General features: G+C 36.7%; 1 pseudogene; it reads left to right on the forward strand.

Moving 5' to 3' along the window:
• Positions 1 to 1,972: 1,972 nt before the first annotated feature.
• The window catches only part of LOC124251575 (atlastin-1-like), a 105,453-nt pseudogene continuing 80,871 nt past the window's right edge, over positions 1,973 to 26,554 (forward strand).

The raw sequence follows: 26,554 nt of genomic DNA on the forward strand, positions 1-26,554 counted from the left end.
GACAGGTCAAGACTAAAGGTTGAAATTTGGGATTTGTCAGCATTTCGATTGTGTTGAATTAGAGCCCCAATGCTGAGCAAGCAGATAAAGAAGAAAAGGAGATTCAAGGATAACGTATTGAAACATTTCGATATTTGGAATTTTAAGATCAAGAAGGAGAGATCAGAGAGATAGGAGGAAACCCATCATAGTTTTGTGTCAGTGAAATGAAGGGAAGAAGTGATTTCCAGAAGTTGGATGTAGCCAACCATGTTGAAAACTGCTAAAAGGTTAAATATGATAAGAATAAAGATAGGGCTATTTGATTTGGCAAGGTGGAGGATAGTGATAACTAATAGTTGAATCTCTTCAGAATGTGAGAAGTGAAGAGAACAATAAAAGACAATTCTTTTACAAAATTTGCCTGGGAAGGGGAGTAGAAAATTTGGGTCATAGTGAAATTTGGGGTCAAGATATGGCTTTTTACTTAAGAATGAATGATGGTGGGAACATGTTGATTAGTTATGGGGAATGAGTCAGCAGAGAGAGAACTAATGCAGGCAGAAGAAAAAGAGGGTGCATGCAATAATAAGTTCTCCAAGAAGGAAAGATGGGTTCAAATCCAGAGCACAAGGGTGTGGAGGCTGACTTTGTCATAGAGTGTGGAGATCTTGGATAAGTCACTTCCCTTCCTGCTTCTGGAAGCCTTCTATAACAGTCAGCAGTGCACTGGAGCCCATTTAAATTGGCTAGAGAGCACCAAGGTGAAATATTCAGGAATTTTAACTTTTGGTAACACGAAATTTCCCATGCTGTCAGTATTTACTACAGTGAAATAGACAAAGCCTACAAATCATTCCTTTTTTTTTTAAAGAAACTGAAGGTGTTGGACTGTCAGTGATCTGACATTCATGTAAAACATAGAGCTCATTAAAGAAATTCCTTCAAGATGTCTTAATACTGAAGTTTCCATTCAAAATCTCACTATTCCAACCATTGTGGGCTATTGCTGGAAACTGGTGCGGAAAGAAACTCTGAAACCAACACGCGAACAAGGTTTCAGAGCACTCACTCTTCACAATTAATTGCAGTGTTTCAATATATAAGAGGCCTTGAACTTTGAAAGTCTGAACTGGGGCTGGCCTGGTGGCAAGGTGGTTAGGTTCACATGTTCCTCTTTGTCGGCCTGAGGTTCACAGGTCCAGATCCCAGGCGTGGAGCTTCATACCATTCATCAAGTCATGCTCTGACATCATCCCCTGTACAAAATAGAGGAAGATTGCCAAAAATGGTAGCTCAGGGCCAATCTTCCTCATAAAAAAAAAAAAAATGTCTGAACTATGAAAATCTGTCTGGAATGAGATTTAATCAGATGCCTATCCTCATGATAGTTTTACTCACACTCAGTGCCTGAGCTTTTGAATTCCAACTGGCCCACAGAATCCAGCTTCCCTGCTTGTGTTGTTGAAACATGCCACTTCACATTGGTTGCTGATGCTGATCTCTTCCCGGAGTCTAACTCCATTTGGTTCCCCGAGCTAGGTTTGGGCAGCCGGGTCATCTTTTCCCAGTAGTGATCCCTGTTTTCATCCATTTGGGCTTTGCAACTCTCATCTTGACATTGACAACCTATTATGGACTCAGTGTTTGTGTTTTCCAAAACTGCATATAGTGAAATCCTGACCTCCAATATGATGATATTAGGAAGGGAAGTAAGGACTTTGGGAGCTAATTAGGTTATGAGGGTGGAGCTTTCATGAATGGGATTAGTGCCCTTAGAAGAAGAGACAGGAGAGTGCTTGATTTCACTCTCTGTTCTTGCATGAGAACAGAAGACAAAGATGACAGTCTGCAATACAGGAAGAGTGCCCTCATCAGACAGCAGATCTGCCAGAACCTTCATTTTGGACTTTCCAGGCTCCAAACCTGTTAGGAAGAACTTTTCTGTTGTTTAAGCCACCTACTCTACAGTATTCTTGTTAGAGCAGCCAAAATGACGGAAACTCAACTTATACCAACAATGTTTGATACCCGCTTACCCCAGAAAGCTTCTGTTTTACAAGTGGGAATAATGGCTATAGATGTGAGGCAAATAGAAAGTCAAGCTTATTTTCATATTTAATTACTGGAAAACAAACCAAAAGCTAATTGTTACCAGGTCTTCAAACTCCACAAGGGAAATTCATGCCAGAATAAACAGATGGCCTCCGAGCCTCCTCCAAGAAGCACATCCCACCACAGCCAGGACTCTGTGGCATCCAAGTAGGTGGCATAAAGAAGCTTAGAAAAAGACATTTGGATCTGTGATCCTGCACATTATGGGCTTGCAGGTTTAAAGAAGTTGGCATGTTCTGTGCATCTAAGGCAATTACTCTTCTTAGGATAGAAAAGAGAAGCAGGAGAGGCAAATTAATTCTCCTCAAAGAGCCTTATTCTTCTAATTTTTAATAGATTTTTCTAAGATTTCTCCCTGACTGGATACCTGGTTGAGATAGAGGATAGTGCAATTTGGGAAAACAGATATTTTATCTCTTTTCTCCTCTCCAAAATATCTTTAGATTTCAGATGAAAAAAAAACAATGCAAATATAAGTAATTGCTATTATGTGTTAATGATCCTATTGGTCATATATTGTGATTGAACAATGAACAAAATTTCCCTGCTCCAGGATCAACTACGTCATTCTAATACCTAACAACAGTCTTCAGAAGTGGTGAAAGAAATGAGAAAAAAACATGATCTTCATTACTTTTATTTTTTACTCTTTCCATAATTTTTCTCATTAACCAAGTTTATGTTGCAATTTTATGTTATATAAACTATTGGAAAAATGTGAAAATTAGAAGGAATGGCAAGAGGGGCATCAGTAGGCTTGGAGGGGAAAGAGGATTGGAACTGGAGAATCAAAACAGGTCACAAAGATTGTATTTATTTTCATTAATTCTATCTTTTGTGCTTTCTTGGTGAAAGACTAGGATTCTATAAAGAATTGTGAGGATCTATGGAATTATCTGCTTTTTAGAAATGTTATTGATCATTATAAACCATGGCACCTTATACTTCTACATGGCCTGCATTATATAATGTATATTCACATGCATTACATTTTCATTGTTTATATTTTACAAATATGGAATGAAATCCAGAAATGCGGAACAGCTTGGCTTAAGCCAAATAGACAAACAATGACAAAACCAAGAATGAAGTCAGGTCTTCACAACTCAGTATGACTGCTCTTTTCTTTAACTAAGCTAGTAGTTAGAGATTCTAAGCACTTATATTGACATTTATTCATTAATTCAATTAATATATAAGTGATAATTGAGAGCCATCTTGTACTCACTCTGCTAGTACTGAGTATACATGGTGAATAAACACAAATGGTCCTTCCCTCATTGGAGCCTAGAGCCCAGTTGGCTGTAGGGAAAACAATATAACAAGTAAGGAAATGTCCAAAAAATAACAAAACATTTAAGATAAATGTGATTAAAAAATGAGCAGTGTACTCTTAGACAACAAATGGGGTAGGTCTCATTTGAGATGGCAAATGAAAAGGGTAGGTCTCTCTGACGATGTGTAATTTAAGCAGAAACCTAGAAAACGGAAAGAGCCAAGTATGTGAAAAGTGGGCAAAAAAATATTCCAGGCAGAGGGAACTTGTGGCAACGAGAGGGTTGGTATGTTTGGAAACTGAAAGTTGTCTAGTGTGACGAACACGAAAAGAATGAGAGGGAGGGTGTCAGGAAGAGAAGCTGGAAAGGTGATCAGGGGCAGGCGGAAGGAAAGTATTACAGGACACGGTGAGGTGTTTACATTTTACTTTAGTTTCAATGGGAAGCCAATGCATTGTTTCCAGGAGAGAATGACATCATTCTTTTATGTGATCCTCTTAACAATGCTATGAGATAAGTGGGAGAGCTATTATTATAGCTGGTGGACTATAGCATTAACAGATAGAGAGAGTTTTAGGTAACTTGCTGAAGTTACACAGTCATTTAGTCATAAACATCTCATCCAGAATTCCCTGCCTAGCCTGGTAGAAACATCCAAAGTAAACTTTGAGATAAGAATGAACACTTCATGGTTTAAAAATAGCTAAACAATTTCTGAAACTCTACTGTCAAAATACATAAGTCCCAAGCCACAGAGAAGAAGTCAACTTTCAGCAATGAATTGCAGTTCTCTTAGTTTTAAGGAATTTAAAACCAAAGTGCTTGTGTGGGATTTTTGGCAATGTATACACCATTTATAAGGATTGTCATTTCTTTAAAAAGGACATGCAATGTTTAATACGTAAGTTTTATCCACTGCTTAGTATCATGAGGATTAATTAGTTAAAATTACACAAATGTGTTGAAGATAAAGAGTGTTCACATGTTCATGCATCATATTCTTGCTGCTTTAAATCAGACACTCCAAGATTGGAATTTGTTTAGAACTTTTCTCTTCCCTGAAATAAAATTTTAGATTTTCTGGTTTTATTTGTTTCTGTTTCTTCAGTGCCTATAACAGTCTGACTTGAAATATATACTCATTGAATTTGTGTTCCATGAAATAAACTAAAATATGGCTGTAAATGCCCTTTGAAAAAGTAACACTATTAAGGTAGTGATTATTTTGAATTTAATTGCTTTTTTATATCACTGATTATGCTACTTAAACACTGTTAGTTCTCTGCATATAAAGTGGTGAAAATTAACTGACTATATATGTATATGTGTGTGCAATTTATTCAGCACATTGGGAAACAGTGGCAGTATGGGGTGTGGGGTCAAAATGTCAGTGTTCTATTCATTGCCTTGTCTCATCACACATTAGTTTATAAGACCATGCAGAGAAACACCTTAGAACATTCTTTAGAATGTTAAGACATACTTTCAAATGTTCCTAAAACACAGAGATCTTTCAGCATAAAGATTCTCTTCTTGCCCCAACAAAAGATTTGAAATCTTGGTCATTCTGTCCACAAGGATCTCCCCAGTTCACGGTGCCTAGGTACAAGGCACTCGGTAAATATTGGAAGAATTTGGAGAAGGATTCAAAGAATTAATGAGTAGCCTAGGTTCAGATATGTAACTAAGAATTCTGTTCTGCACATCCTCATACCCTCTCCATTTGTTCTTTATGTCATTTTTCAACAAATGTTTTTTAAAGGGCTTCATGTATCAGCTGGTTTATTAGGCTTTGTGTACAGGGAAGGAAATAAATGTGATCCTTGAAGGAAGCAGCCTTTTAGGGGAGGAAGGTCAAAAATAAGAAAACACACAAATATCATAATCAGAAATTGTAATAATGGCATATGTTAACCAAACTGAGTACTGATGTACAGGATAGAGGAGGATGTGGGAGTCAGGAAAGGTTTGGAAGAAGAGAAGGAATCAGTTATGAAGAGCACCTGGGAATGAGGTCAGGTGTCAGCGAGAGGCTACAAGAAGGCACAATCTTGGGATGTCAGAGAGCAGAAGAGGAAGAGAGTGAGGCTGGAGGTGAGTGATCAATACAGAGTGAAGTATGGTAAGACTGGAAAGGTCAAAAGCTATTAGATAGGGTTGCCTGATAAAATACAGGGCAACCAGTTGTGTTTCAGATAAACGGTGATTTTATCTTGTACAAGCATGTCCCAAATATTTCATGAGATATGCTAACAATTTAATTGGCATTTATCTGAAATTCAAATTTAACAGTGTATTTTTATATATGTATAGTTTGACCCCCATTATTTGTGAATTGACCTGCTCACTAACATTTATTTGTAACCCTCAAAGGCAAGACTCGTAGTTCTGTCACAGTAATTCATGGACATGTGCAGAGTATCAAAAAGTTTGACTCACCCAACACACGCTTTCCCAGCCGAAGTCGAACAAGGCAATGTTCTATCTTCTTCTTTGAGTTCTTATGTGTTCTTTTCAAAGTCTATTTAGTGCCACATTTATTTTTTGCATTTTTGTACTTTTTTTGGTGATTTTGGTGTTTAAAATGGTCCCAAGTTAAAATGCTGTCTAGTGTTTCTAAGCACAGGAAGCTTGTGATGTGCCATAGGGAGAAAATATGTGTGCTAGGTAAGCTTCATTCAGGCATGAATTATAATGCTATTGGCTATGAGTTCAAATATTAATGAATCAATTATACATATATGTATATATAATAAAGTGTCTTTAAAGAGGAGCACACGTAACACAAGGTTATACATTGATAGGTTGATGAAAATATTCCAACCAGAGGCTCTCAGAAACCTCACACTCTATTTCCTCTAGGAGCAATAGTTTCATATTCACTAATTCAGTGTTAACTGCAATTTTATAGACCATTACTATTGGGAATAATGAAAACCAATTGTATGTATATATATATATAGAAATATATATAGAAATAGATTGTATATATATATATGTGCATGTGTGTATATGTTATGTATATTTATGTATCTACATTTTATATATCTAAAATTCATAACTGTATAAAACATAAAATGTTATAGCATTATCTATAAATATACATATTTATCTATAGGGATACATATTTATTTTAATGCTATATTTATATTTATATTATATATGTTAATATTATATATTTATAAATATAGCATTATTTATAAATATACATACGTGTACATTTATAAATATACATATATATATATACACACACACAGACATTTTTTGCTTAATCTGGCAACCTAAGATATCCTTAGAGCCTTTGTAGACCATGGGAAGGAGTTTAGATGCCGTTCCATGTTTTTATATTTGATAAGGAGCCATTGAAGGTCTATCAATGGGAGTTAAAAATGGAGAATATGTTGCGGGGGTTGAGGGGGATTCGGAAGCAGAGAGAATGAGTACTTGCCTATTGTGGTAGCAAAGGGAAGGAGTGATGATAGACTGGTTTAGAGATAAAGAACTGCTGGTAGAGAGGGAAAATAATTAACATTTTAAAACTTTGCTTATTTATTTTTGAGGAAGATTAGCCCTGAACTGACATCTGCTGCCAATCCTCCCATTTTTGCTGAAGAAGATTGGCCTGAACTAACATCTGTGCCCATCTTCCTCTATTTTATATACGGGATGCCTGCCACAGCATGGCTTGGTAAGCAGTGTGTAGATCCATGCCCAAGATCCAAACCGGTGAACCCTGGGCCGCCGAAGTGGAGCAGGCAAACTTAAGCACTACGCCATGGGGCCAGCCCCTAAACTTTATTTTTAAAGTAGAATAAAACTGTGGACATTGAACAGCCATATGCATACAAATGAGTGGATAGGTCGGAGGGAGGGTGACAGATGGAGGTGGTACTATCTATCTCTTTGCGTCATTATGAGATCAAAATGAGATAATACATGTAAAGAAGTTGGGATAATTTACACTCATGGGGAATACATAGAAATGTTAATGCATTCCCTCACTGTTCTTGCTACTCCACAGACAAATCTTATATTTTGCCAAAAATATTATTTGAGAGAAGTTTTTTCATAAAAAGTGAGTTTCCTAGATACTTATTTTTAAACAGCTCATATGACATCTTTTTAGCATCAACATAGTTTTCACATCCATATAAAGCTACTTGCAAGTGGCTTGGATGCCCCCTTAGGTTTAGCAGTATAGGCACATATTTGTCAACTGTCCAAAGATTTCTTAGTATTGCACAGAAATAAACATATAAATATTCAGATGCTCCTATTCTTGGCCAGCATTAGCAGCATAAGGCACCAAAGCCTGCCGTGTGATCCAAACGTTATAGTCTTTAATTCCACACTAATGGCTGAGATGTAAGAGCAACCACTTGTTCATGTTCCAGAGTCATCTGCTATGAAATCCACTTGGCAGGTCAAGTTGGAGAAACATTGTAACACAAAATGTTAAATAAAGGTTTGCTTTAAACCTCCATGCTTCCTGGATCTCAAGTTGTTTCCGGTTTATGGGTGATGAATACTGCAAGATCAGATGTTTCATAGACTCTTCCATTTCTAGCAAGCAAATATTGGGAGAGTTCAAAGAATGTAATGGAACTCTTTCTGGATGCCAATATAGAGGATAGACTGTGAGAAACCTGCTTACATTGGATTGGAATTAGCTTTATGTTAAATGAAATTGCTTTACTGAACTAACTCAGTAATTCAACAATTGAATATAAGAACACATAAATGTTTATTCAAACTGTTTGCATATATGAAATGGGTAGCTTAATGTAACACAGTTTTGAAACGTTAAGGTGGGAAGGCAAAGAGAAATAGAGCAGAAAGAAATCTGTAGTTTCTAAATATCTGCCCAAAGTTCTCTCAATAAGAAATCTGTAACAATTCAAGGGAAAAAGAAACCATCAATTATGTCTACTAATCTACCCAATCAGTAGAGTCGGAAGGAAAAAGAGTAAAATCCAGCTTGTGCTGTGTGGGTACAGGCACACATACCTGCACATACATAGCGATTGAGAAAATATGGATGGAGTAGGGGATGACAGATGACATTTCTACCAGAGACATGGCGTGCTGCTTTTGCTGACACCCTGTGTCATAACCTAGTATTCCAGTTCAGATAAAGCCTCATGCAGAGTGACTCTATCTTCATGAGCAACAATATCTCAACAGACTTGGAAGGGCAACACTATTCCTTTCAAGCTTCTTGTAAGGATGTTTAACATTTTTTTTTTATCCAAAGGGACATCCTCAGTGGATATAGGGTCACCCAGAGTCAGTTTGTGTGTGTTTAAGGAGCAAGGATAAAAAAGGCAAGACAAAACCATTGTTAGGCACAGCTATTTGTAGGGGTTATAAGGGGAGAATAAGCTTTTTAGCTTCTCTTGACCCTCTCCCCCAAAATGTTTATACATACAAAACAATTTTCTCCTCATTAAGTTTTATCTTTGTGATTATTACATTTGAATAGAATTTCAAAGTTTCCAACGAATTCTCTTATATATCTGCTCATTTTATTTTTCTGCTCTAAATTCATACTACTGAGCATGACCATAAGGCTCTGTATGACCCAACTTCTCCTTTCTCTCTCCCTTGCCTTGCTCAGTACTAATATTGTTTACTCCTCTTCCCAACGTCATTCTTTCCCAGAGGTTGGAATGTTCTTCTTTTCTGCCAAACTCTGTGGTTGGTACCGAGGTCGCACAGTCTCACCATCACCTGGGAACTTACTGGAAATGCAAATTCCAGAGCGCTAGCCCAGACCTCAGAATAAGAAATTCTGAGGGTGGGGTCCAGCATTTACTGTTTTAACAAGCTTGCCAAGGGATTCTAAGGCATGGTCAAGTTTTAGAACCACTGACCTAACTCTTTTTTGAGTCCCAGCTCCTGTGTCACCTCCTACAGGAACATATTCACAATTTTCTCCCCAGGACCAGATTTCCCTCCTCTGTGTGCCTTTATTAATTTGAGTACATCTATGTATTAATGCTAACCATATTGTATTCAAAGTATTTGCTTTATCTCTGTAATGAGGATCAAGATGTATTTGCTACAATTCATATGTGTAAAAACAAAACAGCAATGACCAAAAATTTATTCTCTACTACTAGTTTTATCATGATTTATGTAGGCAATATAGCGGTTAAGATTCTGAGTTAAATTCTGGCTCTACCACTTACTACCTGAGTGATTTTGTGGAATTTACTTAATCTCTGTGGGTCTCGTTTGTAAAATGGGCATAGTAATGTCACAGGGCTGCCGTCAGGATTAAAGGGTAACACACCTCCAACACTCAGCATAGTGCCTGGTCTATAGAAAGCATTTCTTAAGTATTTGCTATTATTTTTCTTGAACAGAAGTGGGCAGAAGGACAAAAAACTTGAATTGACCTGTTCAATATACTTCAGTCACAACGAGAATGAAACAGTCTCGGGCAACTTCAGTGTCCTTTTTTTTTTTTAAAGATTTTCATTTCTATGATTTCTTTTTTAAAGATTGGCACCTGAGCTAACATCTCTTGCCAATCTTTTTTTTTTTTATTCTCCCCAAAGCCCCCCAGTGATATGTGGTATATTCCAGTCAGAGGTCATCAGAAGCAAGCCAAAAAGACCAATGTGTGGAACAGAAGTCCTTCCTGCTTCCATGAGGAAGCCCAGGGTTTTGCCGGTTCAGATCCTGGGCGCAGGCATGGCAGTGCTCATCAGGACATGCCACAACTAGAAGTACCTACAATTAGAATATATAACTATGTACTGGGGGGGCTTCATGTGTTCCGCTTTGGTGGCCCAGGGTTTTGCCGGTTCAGATCCTGGGCGCAGACATGGCAGTGCTCATCAGGACATGTTGAGGTGGCAGCCACATGAACTTAACCACTAAGCCACAGGCTGGCCCTTGCGTGACTCTTTTTTTAGGGTTTCTTTCCATTCTGCCCCATCTTTGCCTTTTTGTTGAGTGTTATCTGAACGTAGCAGGAAGTTTGCTTGTCCTCATGGAAGCAGGAAGGACTTCTGTTCCACACATTGGTCTTTTTTGGTTTGCTTCTGACGACCTCTGGTTGGAATATACCGCATATCACTTGGGTGTTGGACATTAACTTCTGTTCTATCTGGGTCTAGACTGCAGTGTCTATAGCCAGTATCACTTGTCTGTCCTTCAGATCAGCAAGGGTAACATACAACGATAGTGTTCAGGGAGCTTAGACACATGCCTGGATGAACAGGCCTCCATCTTAGATCTTGCCGATTCTGCTGACTCTCAGATTCACTAGGTCTCCATACTGAGAGTGTCTACCAACAGCCCCTGCTATGGAACTGCTGCCCTGAGCCTCATTCTTAAATCCCAGCTACCTTCTGTGTACTGGCCCTTGACTTCTGGATTTCTGCCATGTGTCTGCTGGTCATGGAAGACTACAGGAAGAAATAATACTGACCGTTGTCTCTAGATATCATCTCCACCTAGCATCAATGATCACTGCAGGTCCATACTGCCTCTTGCTGTGAATAAGAAAAAGGTGCCCCTCTGGGAACACACAGTAGGGCAAGTGGACCATTCATTTCTTTGATTTAGAATAAGGTACCACTTTTCTAGGGTTACTGTTGTCAGGGCACTTGGCAGGATTTCCACTCCCATAAGCCCCAGCAGCCTAGCCTCCTTGAGGAGTGAACATCCCCCACAGGTATAAAAGCAGCTCTGCCCACATCTGTGTTTCTCTTCTGCTTCTCTCCTGTGGGACCTCTGTTAGAGTGATGGGGGCCTGGGTAAAGGAATCAGAGCCCCAGCTGTATTTTCTAGATTTCCCTTCAGCTCCTTTTTATCACTTCACTCATCTTGCCTCCTTCCTCTGTGGCTGACAGCCTGGGGAGAGGAGAAGGGGAGCATGTGAGACTAATCCTTGCAAAGGGACAGCAACATTATCCAGTATGACACACTCCAAATCTTTCTTCCAATCCTGGACTCCTCCTTCCAGCACAGGACTTTTCCTGTTGTCCTCCCAGGCCGCACGTGGGCTCCCCACGTGATGGTTTGAGGTAATATTCCATAGATAGTATATGAAGGACTTCTTGTGGATCTTTAAAAATCATCCTTCTCTCATGTAAAAGCCTGGAATTAAAGACTCATTTCAGGTTCAAGACATAGGTAGGTCTGCCATTCCCATGAAGACAAACACAGGTCATTGATTCAATGTGTGGAACTTTGAAGCAACATGTTGTTCTGCTTGTGTTGTGGGGAAGGAAAAAATATATCTGTTAACTGAAAATTAAAATAACAATGAAATGCCACCACATGCCTAATAGAATGGCTAAAATCCAAAATACTGACAATATCAAATACCGGTGAGGTAGAGAGCAACAGGCACATTTATTAGTGGGTAGTGGAAATAAACATATGAAACCATTTCATAACCACTATGAAAAATAGTTTGGCAGCTTCTTATAAATCTAAATGTAGTCTTATACAACCCAGCAATTACACTTCTAGATATTTACTCAACTGAGGTGAAAAAAATGTCTACGTGAAAACCTGCACAGTGTCTTTGTTTGATTATAAAAAAGTGTACAACATTGCAAGATCTTAGTAGTAGATAGAAATCTATTGGCCATTTTGTCCATAATACAGGCCAGTTTGTCTCTGATGCAGGTCTGTTTAGTTGCATTAATAGTGATTTGTACATGCCAAGCCATGTGTACAGATAAGAGAGATGATTAAAACACAGACCTTTGTTGTGAGGAGACATGTAATGAAATGGAGGAAATGCCATTGCATTAAGGCTTATATTTCTTAGAGATACAACAGACACATTTTTTCAATATGTGTATATTTATTGACATTATATTTTACAATGTAGTCCATGTATCTACATGTCAGTTAATAAATGAGAAATCTTGAAACTCTGAAATTTAAATCATTCACATATCTTTCAAAGTATATGATACAAGTTATGAATATTTAAAGAATAATTTTAATAGACATTGTTTTCCTAAAATGCCATCTTCTCATCAGATCTATGTTTTCTTTCCCAGTTTTACTTTCTAAATTAAATTTTAAAATATATAGAGATGTAAGATGAATTTAGGAACAAAACACCACATGTTATTACCAAATCTACCTCATCCCTGCCAATGTCATAAAAAAAATAATTACCCTTCAGCAGTGTGCGATGTGCAATGGTCTAGACCCAAGGAGACATGGGTTCAAGACCTGATTGTGGCCCTAACATTAAGATCAATGGTCTTTAACAAGTTATTTAATCTCTCTGAGCTTCCTTTTTTACTCTTCTGGTGTGGAAAATGAATATAGAGAGGATATTAAATTACAATTTTTCTTTTTTTTGGCTAACTCTATTTTAAACTCCAATAAAAATGTTATCTATGGATTCATCAGAGAACACTAGCTTCAGTCATTTTAATATATTAAAGGATTCTTGTCTTTCATATATTAGAATTTCTTTTTTCCCTACAATGATTACTAATATTCTTGTCTTTTCTTTATTAAATAAAGTGAAAATTAATTTTGCACCATGTAATCACTTTTTTATCCAAAATAATTACTGAAAAAACTATCATTGTAAAGGTAATTTTAATCTAATTACTATTAAACTTCTGCTTACTATGATAAAAAAAATTACTGACTTATTTTGCTGGCAGACAAAATAGTATTTCTTATTATTAGGCATTTGTTTTCACCAGACTAGACTAATGTTTTTTTTCAAGTAATAGAATAAGAAACTACGTAGAGAGAGAAAGTAACGAACAAGAAGTGAAAAAAATGACAGCTGAAATTCCTGTAGTTTTATACCTTTATCAGCTCACCATAAAAAGAATTACTCAATCTAAGTTTACCTATTTGCACAATTGGCAAAATCATTCCCTGCTTTAGTGTCATGTAATGGTAAGTTCTACTCTGAAGCACATAAATTCTGAAAATTTAAAGTGTTTCTGCTTGCAATATTCACATTATGCTTCATTCCCATTCCAAGATAGGTTCTATCAACAGGGCTTAAGAGTTATATAGGAATAGAAATCAACGTCTCTAAAACAGGGCTTCTCAACTTTGGTACTATTGACATGTGGGGCCAGTTAAGTTCGTTTGTTTGTTTTGGTTGGAGGCCGTCTTGTTCATTGTAAGATCTTTAGCAGTATCTCTGGCTTCTACCTACTTAAGGCCGATAGCAATCCCATCCCAACTGTTGCAATCAAATATTTATGCAGATATTACAAATGTCCCATATGGGGCAAAATCACTCTTGATTGAGAACCACTGCTCTAGAATATACCAGACCAAGTATAATCTGAACTCAATAGCAAGCTTTAGCATATGATTCAAAAAAATTCAGTTAATGTCTTAAATGCCATTTTCAGATGGATGAGATCCAATAAAATTTTTCTGCAAATTCTTTTTTTAAATTGCCATCTTAACAGCATTACTGATTATAATCTATATACTATACAATTTACCCAAAATATATGATTCAACAGGTTTTGGGATATTCACAGAGTTGTGCAGCTATCACCAAATTCTGGAACATCGCTCCAAGAAGACCCTTGTGCCTATTAGGAGTCACTCCCATTATTTCCCCATCTTTCCTTCCCAGACCTAGGCAGCCATTAATCTACTTTCTGTCTTTATGGATTTTCTTGTTCTGGACATTTCATACAAATGGGATAATACAATATCTAGTTTTTTTGTGACTAAATTCTTTCATCTAGTATAATATTTTCAAGGTTCATCCATGTTATATGTAGCATGCATCAGTACTTCATTCATTTTTTCTTGCAGAATACGAATACTCCATTGTATGGATACAGCACACTTTATTTATTCATTTAGCGTAGACTGAATGTTTGTGCCCACTCCATAAAATTCATGTGTTGAAACTCAATCCTCAATGTGATGGTGTTTGGAGGTGGGGCCTTCCGAGGTGATTAGGTCATGAGGCAAACCCCTTATGAAGGGGCTTAGTGTCCTTATAAAAGAGACCCCAGGGAGCTCTTTTACCCTTTCCACCATGTGAGGACACAGGAAAAGGACAGCAATCTATGAAACAGAAAAATGGCTTTCACTAGACACCAAATCTGCCACTGTCTTGATCTTGGGCTTTCTAGCCTCCAGAACTGTGAGAAATAAATTTCTGTTGTTTATAAGACACTCAGTTTATTATATTCTGTAACAGCAACCTGAATGGATCAAGACGTCATCCATCATTTGCTTAATCTTGTAGTTGCTAAGAAAAGTGTGTTAAAAATCTCCCACTATGATTATGAACTTAGCTATACTATTTTTGTTCTATTTTCTCTTTTTGCATTTTGAAGCTAATAGACGCTTAAAAAATATATTTTTTTAATTTCTTTCTGTTGTTTTATCTATATATCACTAGAAAATGCCCTTCTTTATGTCTAGTAACGCTTCTTGGCTTTCAGTCTATTTTCTGTAATATTACCAGCTTTATTTTGATTAGTTTACCATTTTCCATAATTTTACTTTTAACTTTTTCATTCCTTCCATTTAAGACATAGCTCTTGGAAGCTACGTAGAGTAAAATTTTGTTTTAGTCTTCCGTTTAAAAATTTTTGCCTATTACTTAGAGCATCTTGCTCATTTTTATTTAATGCCATATCTAAAATATTTGAATTTACATTTACTATCCTATTATTTTTTTCCATTTTTCCTACCTGCTCTATATTGCTATTTTTCTGGCCTTTTGCTTCTTTTTAGATTGAATGTAACTCCCTTCTCTATTAGCTTATTGTTATACATTTTTTATTACTTTCCTTTTGGTGATTTCCCTTGAAATTACAATACACATACTTTTTCATGTTTAATATAGATTAGTATTCTTAAAGCTTCCTGGAAATGCAAGGACCTTAGAAGATGTTAACTCATTCTTTTGTATTACTGTTGTGACATATTTTTACATTTTATAAAATGTAGAGAGAATGTTGCTTTATACTATAAGTATTCTTTTAGGGGTCCCAATAAACTATTCTTTCTATTGATTTTTATTCCTTCCTGATAATATCTTGAAATATTTTCATTATGGCTAAAGAGCTCTCTTTAGTATAGTTCTGCTAGTGATGAATTTTGACTTTTTGTTTAAGTGAAAATATTTTAATTTTGCCTTCATTTTTTAAAGTAGATGTAAGCTGTTTTATTTTTCTATAACAAAATTGAGTTGGCTCTTGAGCTCTAATTTCCACAAATGGAAAAAAAAACTTTGATCCTAGATTCTTTTAGTTTAAAGATCAGTCTCTTTTATTTGTCTTTATTTGTCTCTACATTTTTAGGGATATTTTTGCTGGGAATAAAATTCCAGATTGTTAATGCTCCACCCACTCCCACAAGCAATTTGAAGATCACATATTTTCACATTTATATATTTTAGTATTTTTTCCATGATGTAATGTGTGGCTTATTTGATTTTATCCTGTTTGGGAATGCAGTGTGACATAAATCTATGGCTTGATATCTTTTGTCTGTTTGGGGAAATTCCCAGCCATTGTATGTTTAAATAATATTTATTCTCCATTATCTCCCTATTCTCCATCTGAGACCACAACAAATATTTCAGACTTTTAGTCATATGCTCCATGTTTCTTATGCTCTTTTCTGAATTTTCTATCTTTCTTTTTCCTCTTAATGCTTCAGTATATGTCTCTTCTTACCTACTTATCAGTTCACTAATCCTGTTGTCAATTATATCTAAACTATTGTTATTTAAATCTATTGAGTCCTTAATACATTTATTATATTTTACAGTTCAAAAATTTTATTGATTTTCTAGTTTACAGTTAGTGTTGCCAAATAAAATAAAAGATGCCCAGTTAAACTTCAGTTTCAGATAAATTCTATATTTTTATTTTCTAAATCTGGCAATTTTATTTCCACTTCTCTACTGAAAATTTCCGAGGCCATCTAATTTTGTGAATATGTAAAACACTCATTTAAAAATCTGTCTATGATAACTTCAATATGTGGATCTTCTGAGAATCTGTTTTATTTTTTTTCTCTTGGTTTCAGTTACATGGACTTGCCTACTTGTATGGTAGGCAGGATCCTAAGGTGGCACCCAAGTTCTTGGCCCCCACTGTATACGTCCTGTGTAATCCTCTCCCTTGAATGTGAAAGCGAACTGTGAATATGATGGGATATTATTCCCATGATTTTATTATTTTATACGACCAATGGATTTTACAGATGTAAGTAAGTTCCTTAATAGACTGACTTTAAATTAATCAAAAGGAATCTTATCTTTGTTCGTCCTTATTAATCAAATAATTAGGTCAGGTTGGTCTGATCTAATCACATTAACTCTTTAAAAGTGGGTTTAGAGTTCAAGGACGAGAGAAATCAGAGACATTTAAAACAAGAGAGATGCTCTTTCTCTGGCCTTGAAGATAAAGCAAATTTCCACATTGTGAGAGGGCCTATGAAGCAGGACACACAGCAAGGAACTGTGGACGTCTTTTAGGAGCTTGGCACATACCCCAGCCAGCAAACAGCAAGAAAATAGCAACTTCAGTCCTGTAGCCATAAGGAACAATGACTTGAACATGCTTAAAAGAGGACCTCAAGCCTCATATGAGATCACAGACACAATTGACACTTTGGTTTTTAACATGTTGAGATCCTGAGCAAAGGACCCAGATAACCTGAGCTGAATCAGGGAAACTGTGAGAATAAGTTTGCATTTCTTTTCTAGTTATTTTCAGTATGAGGGTTGGCCTATAGCAAATTAGCTGACCTTTATGAGAAGCAAGAGATTTCATATAAAATTTTAACAGTTCTAACTTGAGAAATACAGTCAATCCACATAGATGCACTCTAGGTACCTCATCATTTATAAAGACTATTCTTGACCCTACAAATGCAAGAGTGTCTAAAAATGCTCTGTTCAGGAAATGTAAAAAAATAAAAATTTGCAAGTAAATATGGAAGGATAGTAGAAGAGGGATATTAGATTCTTAGACTTGTATACAGTTGTCCTACAACATTTAGTTTAAAAATCCTACTCCCAACTTTGAATTCAATATGGTGAACTAGACATACATATTTCCTTCACTACTGAGAGCCCACTGAAAGAAAAGTAATAATAGAAATAAATTTAGAAATGCAAAGGAAAAGAAAGCATACAAAAAGGAAAAATTTCTAAGTGTTACAAAAGGACGGAACAGGTAGAAAAATTACCCTCATTAGAAGTGAGTGAGCCTGTCCAACAGAACCCCTACCAGCCTCTGACTTCAGAGAGAGCAGGTACTGAAAGTTTTGAGAAGACAATGGGGGCAAGAAAACAGAAATTAATTGAAGGGTTCTATATGGACTAATTCCACAGCTTGACAGTATTTTCTCTCTCAAAGCAAGATAGAGTGTAAAAGGCAAAAACATTTACCAGGAAGGAAAGAATACCCCTCCCCCTCAAAGTAAATGACTCTTCTTAAAAAGAACTAGATTATCTCTTTAGGGAAATTTTTAATGAGGATGCTGGTTCTTATCTTACCTTAGCATTTGGGGAATCTGTGACCAATATCACTGTCCTTTTAAAGTATAAAGTAATAGCCAGAGATCACTAAAAGCAGAAACTTGAAAGAGTGAGAACAAGAAAAATAAATAGAACAGCTTGTTCCAAAAGAAACAGACCCAGTTTATGGAAAATAAATAATTTCAAAAGTTATAATTTATACAGAAAGATTCAAAAACCTGTTCCTACCATTAAAATAGAATAGTATGCTATAAAATTTAAACCCAAAGACAGTCTCTTAGAGAATAAAAGCATAATTGTCAACAATCAATAATAGGATTTGTAAATAAAGTTGAACAGAAGAAATAAAGAGAGCAGAATAAATAAAGGAAAGAAAACAATAAAAGAAATAATAGAAGATAATTTTGTAGAGATGAAGAAAGAAATAAACCTTCAGATATGAACCCAGAGTATCCAGCCAAATGAATGAAAAATAATCCAGGCACATTGTCTTGAAATTTCAGAACACCAAAAATAAAAACAAACTCCCAAAGTATCCTGAGAGAAGAAGAGCAAGTTCAATGCTAATGAGAAGAGCATCAGATTCTCATCATCTATTCTGGATGCTGAAAAGCAACGGACAGATAACTAAATTTGGGAGGACTGAGAGGGAAGTGAAGGAGTGAGGGAGGAAGGAAAGAAAGAAAGAAATGACATTTTTAGACACACTAGTAAAAAGAAAATAATCTCCTGTTTGCCCACCCATTTATAGAGGTAGCCCTCATAAAAACTAAAATTAGAAACAAAAGACTTTGCTTGTGTGAAGGAAGATGGGTGGGAGAGAGATTGTAGTTATTGCTACTGTTATTTTATTATAAACCCCTCTGCAACCATTAGATTTGTAACCAGTGTTAATTTTAAGCACACCTTGATTTAAAGAAATTAAATTAATTATTTAATTAACTGGATTAAATGTCAATTTTACCTGAAAAATTTCAACCCAACAGAAATAACTTATTTTGATTGTTATATACACAATTAGACTCATTTTGATTGATCATTTAATTGTGCTACTCTCTCCTAATTGTCTCTAAGCCCAGTCCTGATGCAAATGATTCAGAGTAGTCAGTCTGGTTGATAATTATTAAGCATAAATCCTTTCTTTGAGATACAGTCTGCCTTGTAAAACTCCATCCTAAAGATATTCTCTTCGTCATGCCTGACATGTGACATCCATGGCTAGCATGATGAGACAATGAAGGAAATATGCATAATGAGGCTTGCTAGAGAGAAATTTAATTTGAAAAATATATTTTATCTTCACAGGTGGCTGGCTAGTGCATCTTGTCATAAAAATCTAAATGATGTGCCTGGTGTTGAAGTATATTTGAAACAATAAAGGACTCATAAAGCCGTCAAATACATGTTTTGCTTCCTCATTTAACTGACTTCTAGAGTCACAGATAAAATCTAAACAACCATGTTAATATGCTGTTAATGGAGTACAATTATAGTTTTGTTTTGTTATTTAATTTTGGAGAGACCATTGAGATTATCTAATTCAATTAATTTATGCATCTCTTGTCTGAACAATTGATTACACAGTCAGATTTAGACCTTTGCAAAAGACCATTAAATGCAATGCAGACTGAGCTGAAAATAATCAGCTTAATTATTACTGGGCTTTGTGTGCCAGGCATAAATTTGGCCCCAGGGGTATAGCAGTGAAAAAGGTCAATAGGTCACCTTCCTTCATGAAGCTTCCACTCTAGTAATTTTGGCTTTGCAAAAGAACAACAAAAAGAAAGAGGAAAACGGGGAAAAAGTAGCCCATGTTGAAAAAATAAACACATCCCAATTGCATTTTTGAAAAAGAGCATTAATCAGGTGAGTACAAAAAGAATCTCAATTTCTGATTTTACTTGAGGAACATAGTCAGGTTTTTCCTCCCAAAGGGAAGAAATACACTTGGGACTATATAATTTCTCTGAAAGATGTAGTGAGTCGGAAGTATCCCCTTCCATCTCTAGAGGTGAAGGTAATTCATGAGAAATCCTTTTCTTGTGTTTTTCCAACTATACTCAGAAATGGAAAAATGCGTAGCAAAGCCTTTTGAAGATGGAGACTATGTCAGGAGAAAAAAGAACATACAGATAGGCCCTGAAAAGATGGAGAAAAATAGGTTTAACAGAACAAAGGCAAGACAAAGTCCTTACTCCAGCTATACCAGTTCAACTGGAAATCAATATGGAACATGGAGCTGGAAGTACCTACAAAGAATGACAACCCGCTTATCCTTGAGGTAGTAAGGCCACATAGGCCCCATTGTAACTACGGGCCTTAATCTCACTTTTGTTTCAGATGTTCACACAGAGCTTAAGCATTTCATTTCCTTCTCCGCTTCCATGAATGGTAACCAAACTCTCCCAGTCATCAAAATGATTTTGTCTAACGTCTTGCTTGTACCCTTTCATCTGTTGTGAGTGTCTTTAGCTGAAATTTTCACTTATTGAAGTCCCAAACGTTCTTCAGTTCCGAATAAAATTCCACTTCCTCTTCAAATGTGCCTTTGATCTCTCTAACTGAAGGGATTTGTCCCTCATCTTTACCCTTACATCACGTCACTCATATCTTATATAGCACATAGAGCAATATCTTGTAGATACTAACAACGATTATCTATTCAAATAATAATGAAATTTCTTTGAAGTTCAGGAGTATGTTTTGCTCAGATTGAAAGAGACCAGATAGAGTTTAGTGAGTTCTGGACTGAACTTTGAATCCTGTCCATCACTAACAATCTCTATAATCATATTTAAAACCCTTAATAATTCTGAATCCAAATTTTTCACCTATAAAATGAAGGTGCTTCATCAAAATAACTGCATGATCCTACCTCTACCCCACAGTGTCTAACACAATACTTTTAATGTAGTAGGCTTTTATAAATACTTGTGGAATATTGAATGAATGTACTTCAGGCGTAAATGATGCAGGGTGACAAAATGGAAAGGGTATAAAATACAGTCCCAGGAGAATGCATTTCCAAGTTTGGCACTGATGCTTACCGGTTCTGCAGGTTTGATCAAGTCCCAGTGTATTTTTCTGTAAAATGGGGGGGAAAACCAGACCTAATTCACATTCCCCTGTGTAAATCAAATAATATAATTTATGATGGGATTATGTTTTTAGACATATGTCTCATTTTTCTCTCTGTATATTGCACTTTTCCACTCAATGAGCCTGTGCTTATCTGCTTGGTAGATGGATACAGCAGAGAACAAACTTGAAATAGCCAAGAGGGCTTCCTGGCTCTTTCTAGACCTCAGTGTACAGAGATAATACACTGGGAATAAACGAAGTGCTTTTCTTAGAAATAGAGACGTAAGAAAGATGAGGAGAAGTGATGAAAACAGAGAGGATAGTAGGTCCAGGGCTGAGCTTCTGAAGGGGCATGAAGACCCTAGAAAAAGGGTACATGGCCCATAGGGACAGAGAGAGGCAGCAGCCACAAACTGCTCAAACAGGGAACCACAAATCCTGACGTAATGTCTCATTTTGAACTGGTGCAGATGACTCTTTGACCAGAGTTTATTCTCCATCTTGCCACAACATAAGATTCAATATATATCTACAAGACATTTTAAATTTGGAGATACCCTGAAAACAACTGAGGTTAAGTTTTCTTGGTGGCATTAAAATATGAAGAGTCTAAAAGGAATACATAACTGATTTTTTTTTGCACATCAATCTGTATGGCTGAGATTCATAGCATCAAAACATACATGAAAGATCTTTATAAACTGCAAATTGCTACTGAATAAGAGTTACTCTAAATCCTTTATTAAATGGGTACAATGGATGTAGTTAGAATATTGCCTGGAGTAAGGTTTGCAATTAATAATTATCATTGTTATTATTGTCACTGTACTAACACTAGACATGAATTGTAGTAGGAGAGGCTGCACTTGCACTTGAAATGGGTAGGGGAATTAAGTGAGTTTCTGGTACATGCTCATGTAAAGCTAAGTCATGACATCATTGACTTGAATGTTATCTAGTATCCCATCTTTGTCTACAAAGAACTATTGAGTCCTGGATTGACATAAAGGTGGCAATAAAGTGGAAATATGTCAGTCTGGGGCAAACAGCAATCTGATCATCACTTATAGAGTGACTGTAAATTTACAGGGATCAAGACCTGTTCCAAGGTCACATAAGTGGCTTATTCACAAAATGCCTAAAGGAATATTCTATCTTCATTTAGTGGACCTGCACATCATGTCGAATTCCAAGTCAACCCTGGTGGAGACTACAAGTCTCAGTGGCAAAGACTTGCTGATTAATTTGATGATTAATAAGCAATGATTCAACTCATAAAGATCTCTTGCTATAGAATATGGGCCCTTACTGTTGAGTACAATTTAGTTCCAACTTAAACACTGAATCCAACAAAGGAATGTTACAGACTAATGAATTCCTGATCTTTAGAAACTAAAATAGGAAATTCTTCTGTTGAATTCTGCTGAATTCTATGAAATACATAACGGATTTATAACCTTCTACCCACCCACCTGTGCCCCATGAGGAATATCGTAAAACCATAAAAGCTTCTCCCTAGGCATTTTTATTTTATTTTCGCTTTCCCCTGAGTTACAGTCTTCTTACATCAAAGGTTCCTAGCAACTCTAGCTCTTTAGAGCACAAGCTTTGCTATAAAGATCTGACAGTGGGATCTTTTGAACTTTGCTAATCTGAACTGCTTCTCTACATGCCTAACATGATTCTGAAGTATCTGAAAGACTCCCCATCTATTGACTCATTCAACTCTTATTCTTTTTTATTGCTTTTCTATCAGCGATCTTGTGGAAAAGCAATGCTGAGATTTGCAGTCACTTCTCCGTAAATCATGCTTACTAATCTTTGGATATCATTATAAAATATCACATTTGCATAGTGAATTCTAACTTACTGTGTTTCAATGATGACTCATTTTCCATTTTAAACAAAAGGTGAAGTATTTTAAATCTAATTTTTGAGGGAAGCCAGACATTACTATTATCCCCAGTGTGCAAATGAATAACTTAAGGCCTGACCCTACCGCTGGTGGTTGACAAAGCCTAGTCAACCAGAATGCCAAACTAGACTTTTGTCTGTAGACCTTAGGCTCTTTTTAACCACATGTTGTGGTTTAGAAACCATTGCTTCCCAGCCTTCTGACTTCTCATCTCTATTTCATTCTGTTTTTAAAAATAGTGTATTCCAGGAGCCAACTGAAAGATCCCCAAATAGCCAAAGCTAGAACAACATGAATAACAAAATAAATCAGTATTCAATTACAACTCAAATTATAACCTGAATATTCATGAGTCCATGATGAAATAAGTGGTGATTTAATCGTATTTAATAGATAGTTAAATCAATGAATAAGGAGAATAAACAAATCTGTGTAGAAGAATTTCAGATAATTTATGTACTCTTCCCCTCTACCTCAAAAAGATAGAGCGTAATGCCCTGCACCTTGCTTGTAGGCTGTGTATTTAGTAACTTACTTCCGAAGTGTACAGTGCGTATGGGGAGAAAGTAACTTTACAGTGGAGAAAGCTGACAAACATTACTGCAGCTGAGTGATCAAGGTCAACATCAACAGTGATGAGTCATGTTGATAGTATGTACAGTGACAAGTCATGTTGATAGATGATGTGATGAGAATGGCACTTTATCTTTATGGTCTTCCTCTCAAAAATCTATATCTTAATCTAATCATGTAAAAAACATAAGACGTACCTCAAATGAGCAACATTCTACAAAATACTTAACTAGTGCTACTCAAAGATGTTGAGGTCTTCAAAAGCAAGGAATGTCTGAGAAATGGTCCCAGACAAGAGGAGCTGAAGGAGACATGACAAGGAAATGTAATGTGGTATCCTGAAACAGAAAAAAGTACACTAGATAAAAATTAAAGAACTCCGAATAAACTATAGACATTAGTTACTAATAATGTATCAATATTGGTTTATTAATTAACAAATGTACTATGCTAATGTAGGATGTTAATAATAGAAACTGGGAGGAGAGAGGGACTTTCTGTACTACTTTGCAATTTTTCTGTAAATCTAAAACTATTCAGGGGCCAGCCCTATGGCTGAGTGGTTAAGTTCACGCGCTCTGCTGTGGCGGCCCAGGGTTTCATCAGTTCAGATCCTGGGCATGGACACAGCATGGATCATCAAACCATGCTGAAGCGGCATCCCACACGCCACAAGTAGAAGGACCTACAACTAGAATATAAAACTGTACTGGGAGACTTTGGGGAGAAGATGAAGAGGAAGGGGAAAAAAAGATTGGTGTAGGAGAGGAAGACTTTTCCTCTACGTAATGTGGGTTTTTCTGGCTAGAGAACGAATTAAATTCACACGAGACAGAATAGCAAGAGAAAATTAAACAAAGCTTTATGAGGACCATGGCCTGGGGCCTTTCCTCCCAGAGTAAGAAAGGGCACTGAAGAAGTGGGGTGCACAGAGTGATTATATACCCCCAAATATGGTGTTTCATATATGATTGAAATGTCCCTCCCACAATAGTCACAAGATTGCCCTGTCAGTATAGCGCATGATGGACACAGCAGGTACTGGTCTGCAGTCTCGGAGGGTGTAGCAGGAGGCAAGTCTATTGTCTTGAGCTGGGTGGTCACAGGTGAGTGCAGCAATCAGTTCCTAACCTAAGGAAAGATGCTTACTCCTTAAAGAAATGCCAACGTTGGGAGGGGGAGGGAAGTCAGTTACAGGAGGTTACCAGAAACAAGAATAAGATTATTGTGCAGATTTTAGTCCTTGCCTTTGGTATTGATTAAAAGTTTCTGGAGATAAGGTCATCTCCCCTTCTTCCTGGTAGAGGGAGATATCTTTACAGATGAAGATTTACCTTACAAATGTAAACGTCTCCTAACAAAGGGTAAGCGAGTTCTGCTTTTCAGTTGCTTTCCTGTCTGCAAAGAAACCAGCCTCAAATAATCTTCATGCCAATGAGACATATCTTGGGGTCGCCATATCCAGGTCCCCACATTGGCAACAGACGTTAGCTCAGGTACCAATCTTTAGGGAAAAAAAGCTATTCTAAAATCCAGAAATAAATATATAGCATGCTGTTTTTTCTGTATGATCATCTGCACATCCATTTTCCACTATTATGTCTGCTCTTATTGCCCTAAATAACAATTACTAAATTTTCATTCTTACTTTACTGTTTCTTGTCCCTTTTCTTGATTTTCTTTAGTAGTCAGGAATCTAACTCCATCACCAAAGCCAAAGAACCAATTCATTTTTCAAAAGATGTTGATAATCTGAGGAGAAGAGGATATAGATTTGAGGCCCATCTTGCCCTCCTCTCAAGCAGAAAAATGCCAAATCTTGCCAACCACCAAGTCCAATGGTGACTCCCCACAGAAAGAGCAAATTCACTTTAAAGATTGATTTACAAGGCAGAAGCCCAAATGCCCTTCCAACAGCCCTCAGCTGCAGGGAGTGACCACACAGGGCTTAATCCCCTAGCAATCTAATCAATTCCAAACTGAAAACTTCATTTTGCTCTTAAAAGATTAACACTGCCCAATTATACTTGCTATGTACACAGATATAAAATAGATATTGTATGTCCATGCCATTCAATTGATTATAAAGTTAATCCATAGAAAGGGGAGAGGAAAATGAGTTTGAATATACTTTTTGTTTTTTAGAGTAAACTCTAGATAGAGAATAAAGACGAAAGCCTGAGAGATTTGGAAATGTATTCAATAGGGCAGGTGATGGCACCAATCTGAATATTATGACCTCAAGAAATAGGATCGAGCTCCTCTCAGCGCCACTTTCAGAATAGGGTTTTGCTTCTGGGAAGAAACTTCTTGGTCTGTTCAATGCTGTCTTAGCCATACTTTAGAAATGCAAATTCCATGTGGAAGTACAATAGTAAATTGACTTTCTTTAAAGATTTTATGGTCAGTGTCAGGTCCCTGACTGTCCTCTATAGTTTTGAGGCCCCTCTGATAAAGGAAATGTGGGACTAGGCTGGGCAACAGGTGGGCTGGGGTGGCAGGGAAATTGACTCCTCACAGCCTGTCACTGTCCAGACAGTTCAGTCGGGCAGGAGAGAGTCTTTAAGATCCTCTCACAAGTCAGACTACAAAGATTCAACCGCCAGAGAGAAAATGTGTTTTAAAAGGACAGCTCTCTGAATTTTTAAGAACTCTAGAAAGAGGTGAAAGTTCAAGAGCTACCAGTTTCCTTCTCCTCTGTACTAGCTTCCTCTAGTGTGCTGTTTATGCAAAACTACCCCAAACCAGTCTTCAGGGTTCTATCTTTTATCGGCAGTGGATATCTTGAAAGAGAATAAAATGGTGAGGAGAGTCCTCTGTACTGTGCCTTGGCCAAGTCTGTGCACTCTATAGTCTAGCTCAGAGCTTCTCAAATGTTCATGTGCACAGGAATTACCTGGGGCCTTCTTAAAATGCAGATTCCAACCCAATAAGGAGGAGGTAGGGCCTAGAGTCTGCATTCCTAACAAGCCCAGATGATGCTAAAACTGATGGTTTACAAAGATAACATATGTTTATGCAACACACAAGGGTACAGAGTTTGAATGCCCAAATCTTGGCAACACCTGACGGGCATCCCTCATGGACAACTTGTCTTTTTTTAGTGTCAACCTCCTTTCTTTTCCCAGT

Source organism: Equus quagga, chromosome 1 (genome assembly GCF_021613505.1).
Source record: "Equus quagga isolate Etosha38 chromosome 1, UCLA_HA_Equagga_1.0, whole genome shotgun sequence".
NCBI classification, from domain to species: domain Eukaryota; kingdom Metazoa; phylum Chordata; class Mammalia; order Perissodactyla; family Equidae; genus Equus; species Equus quagga.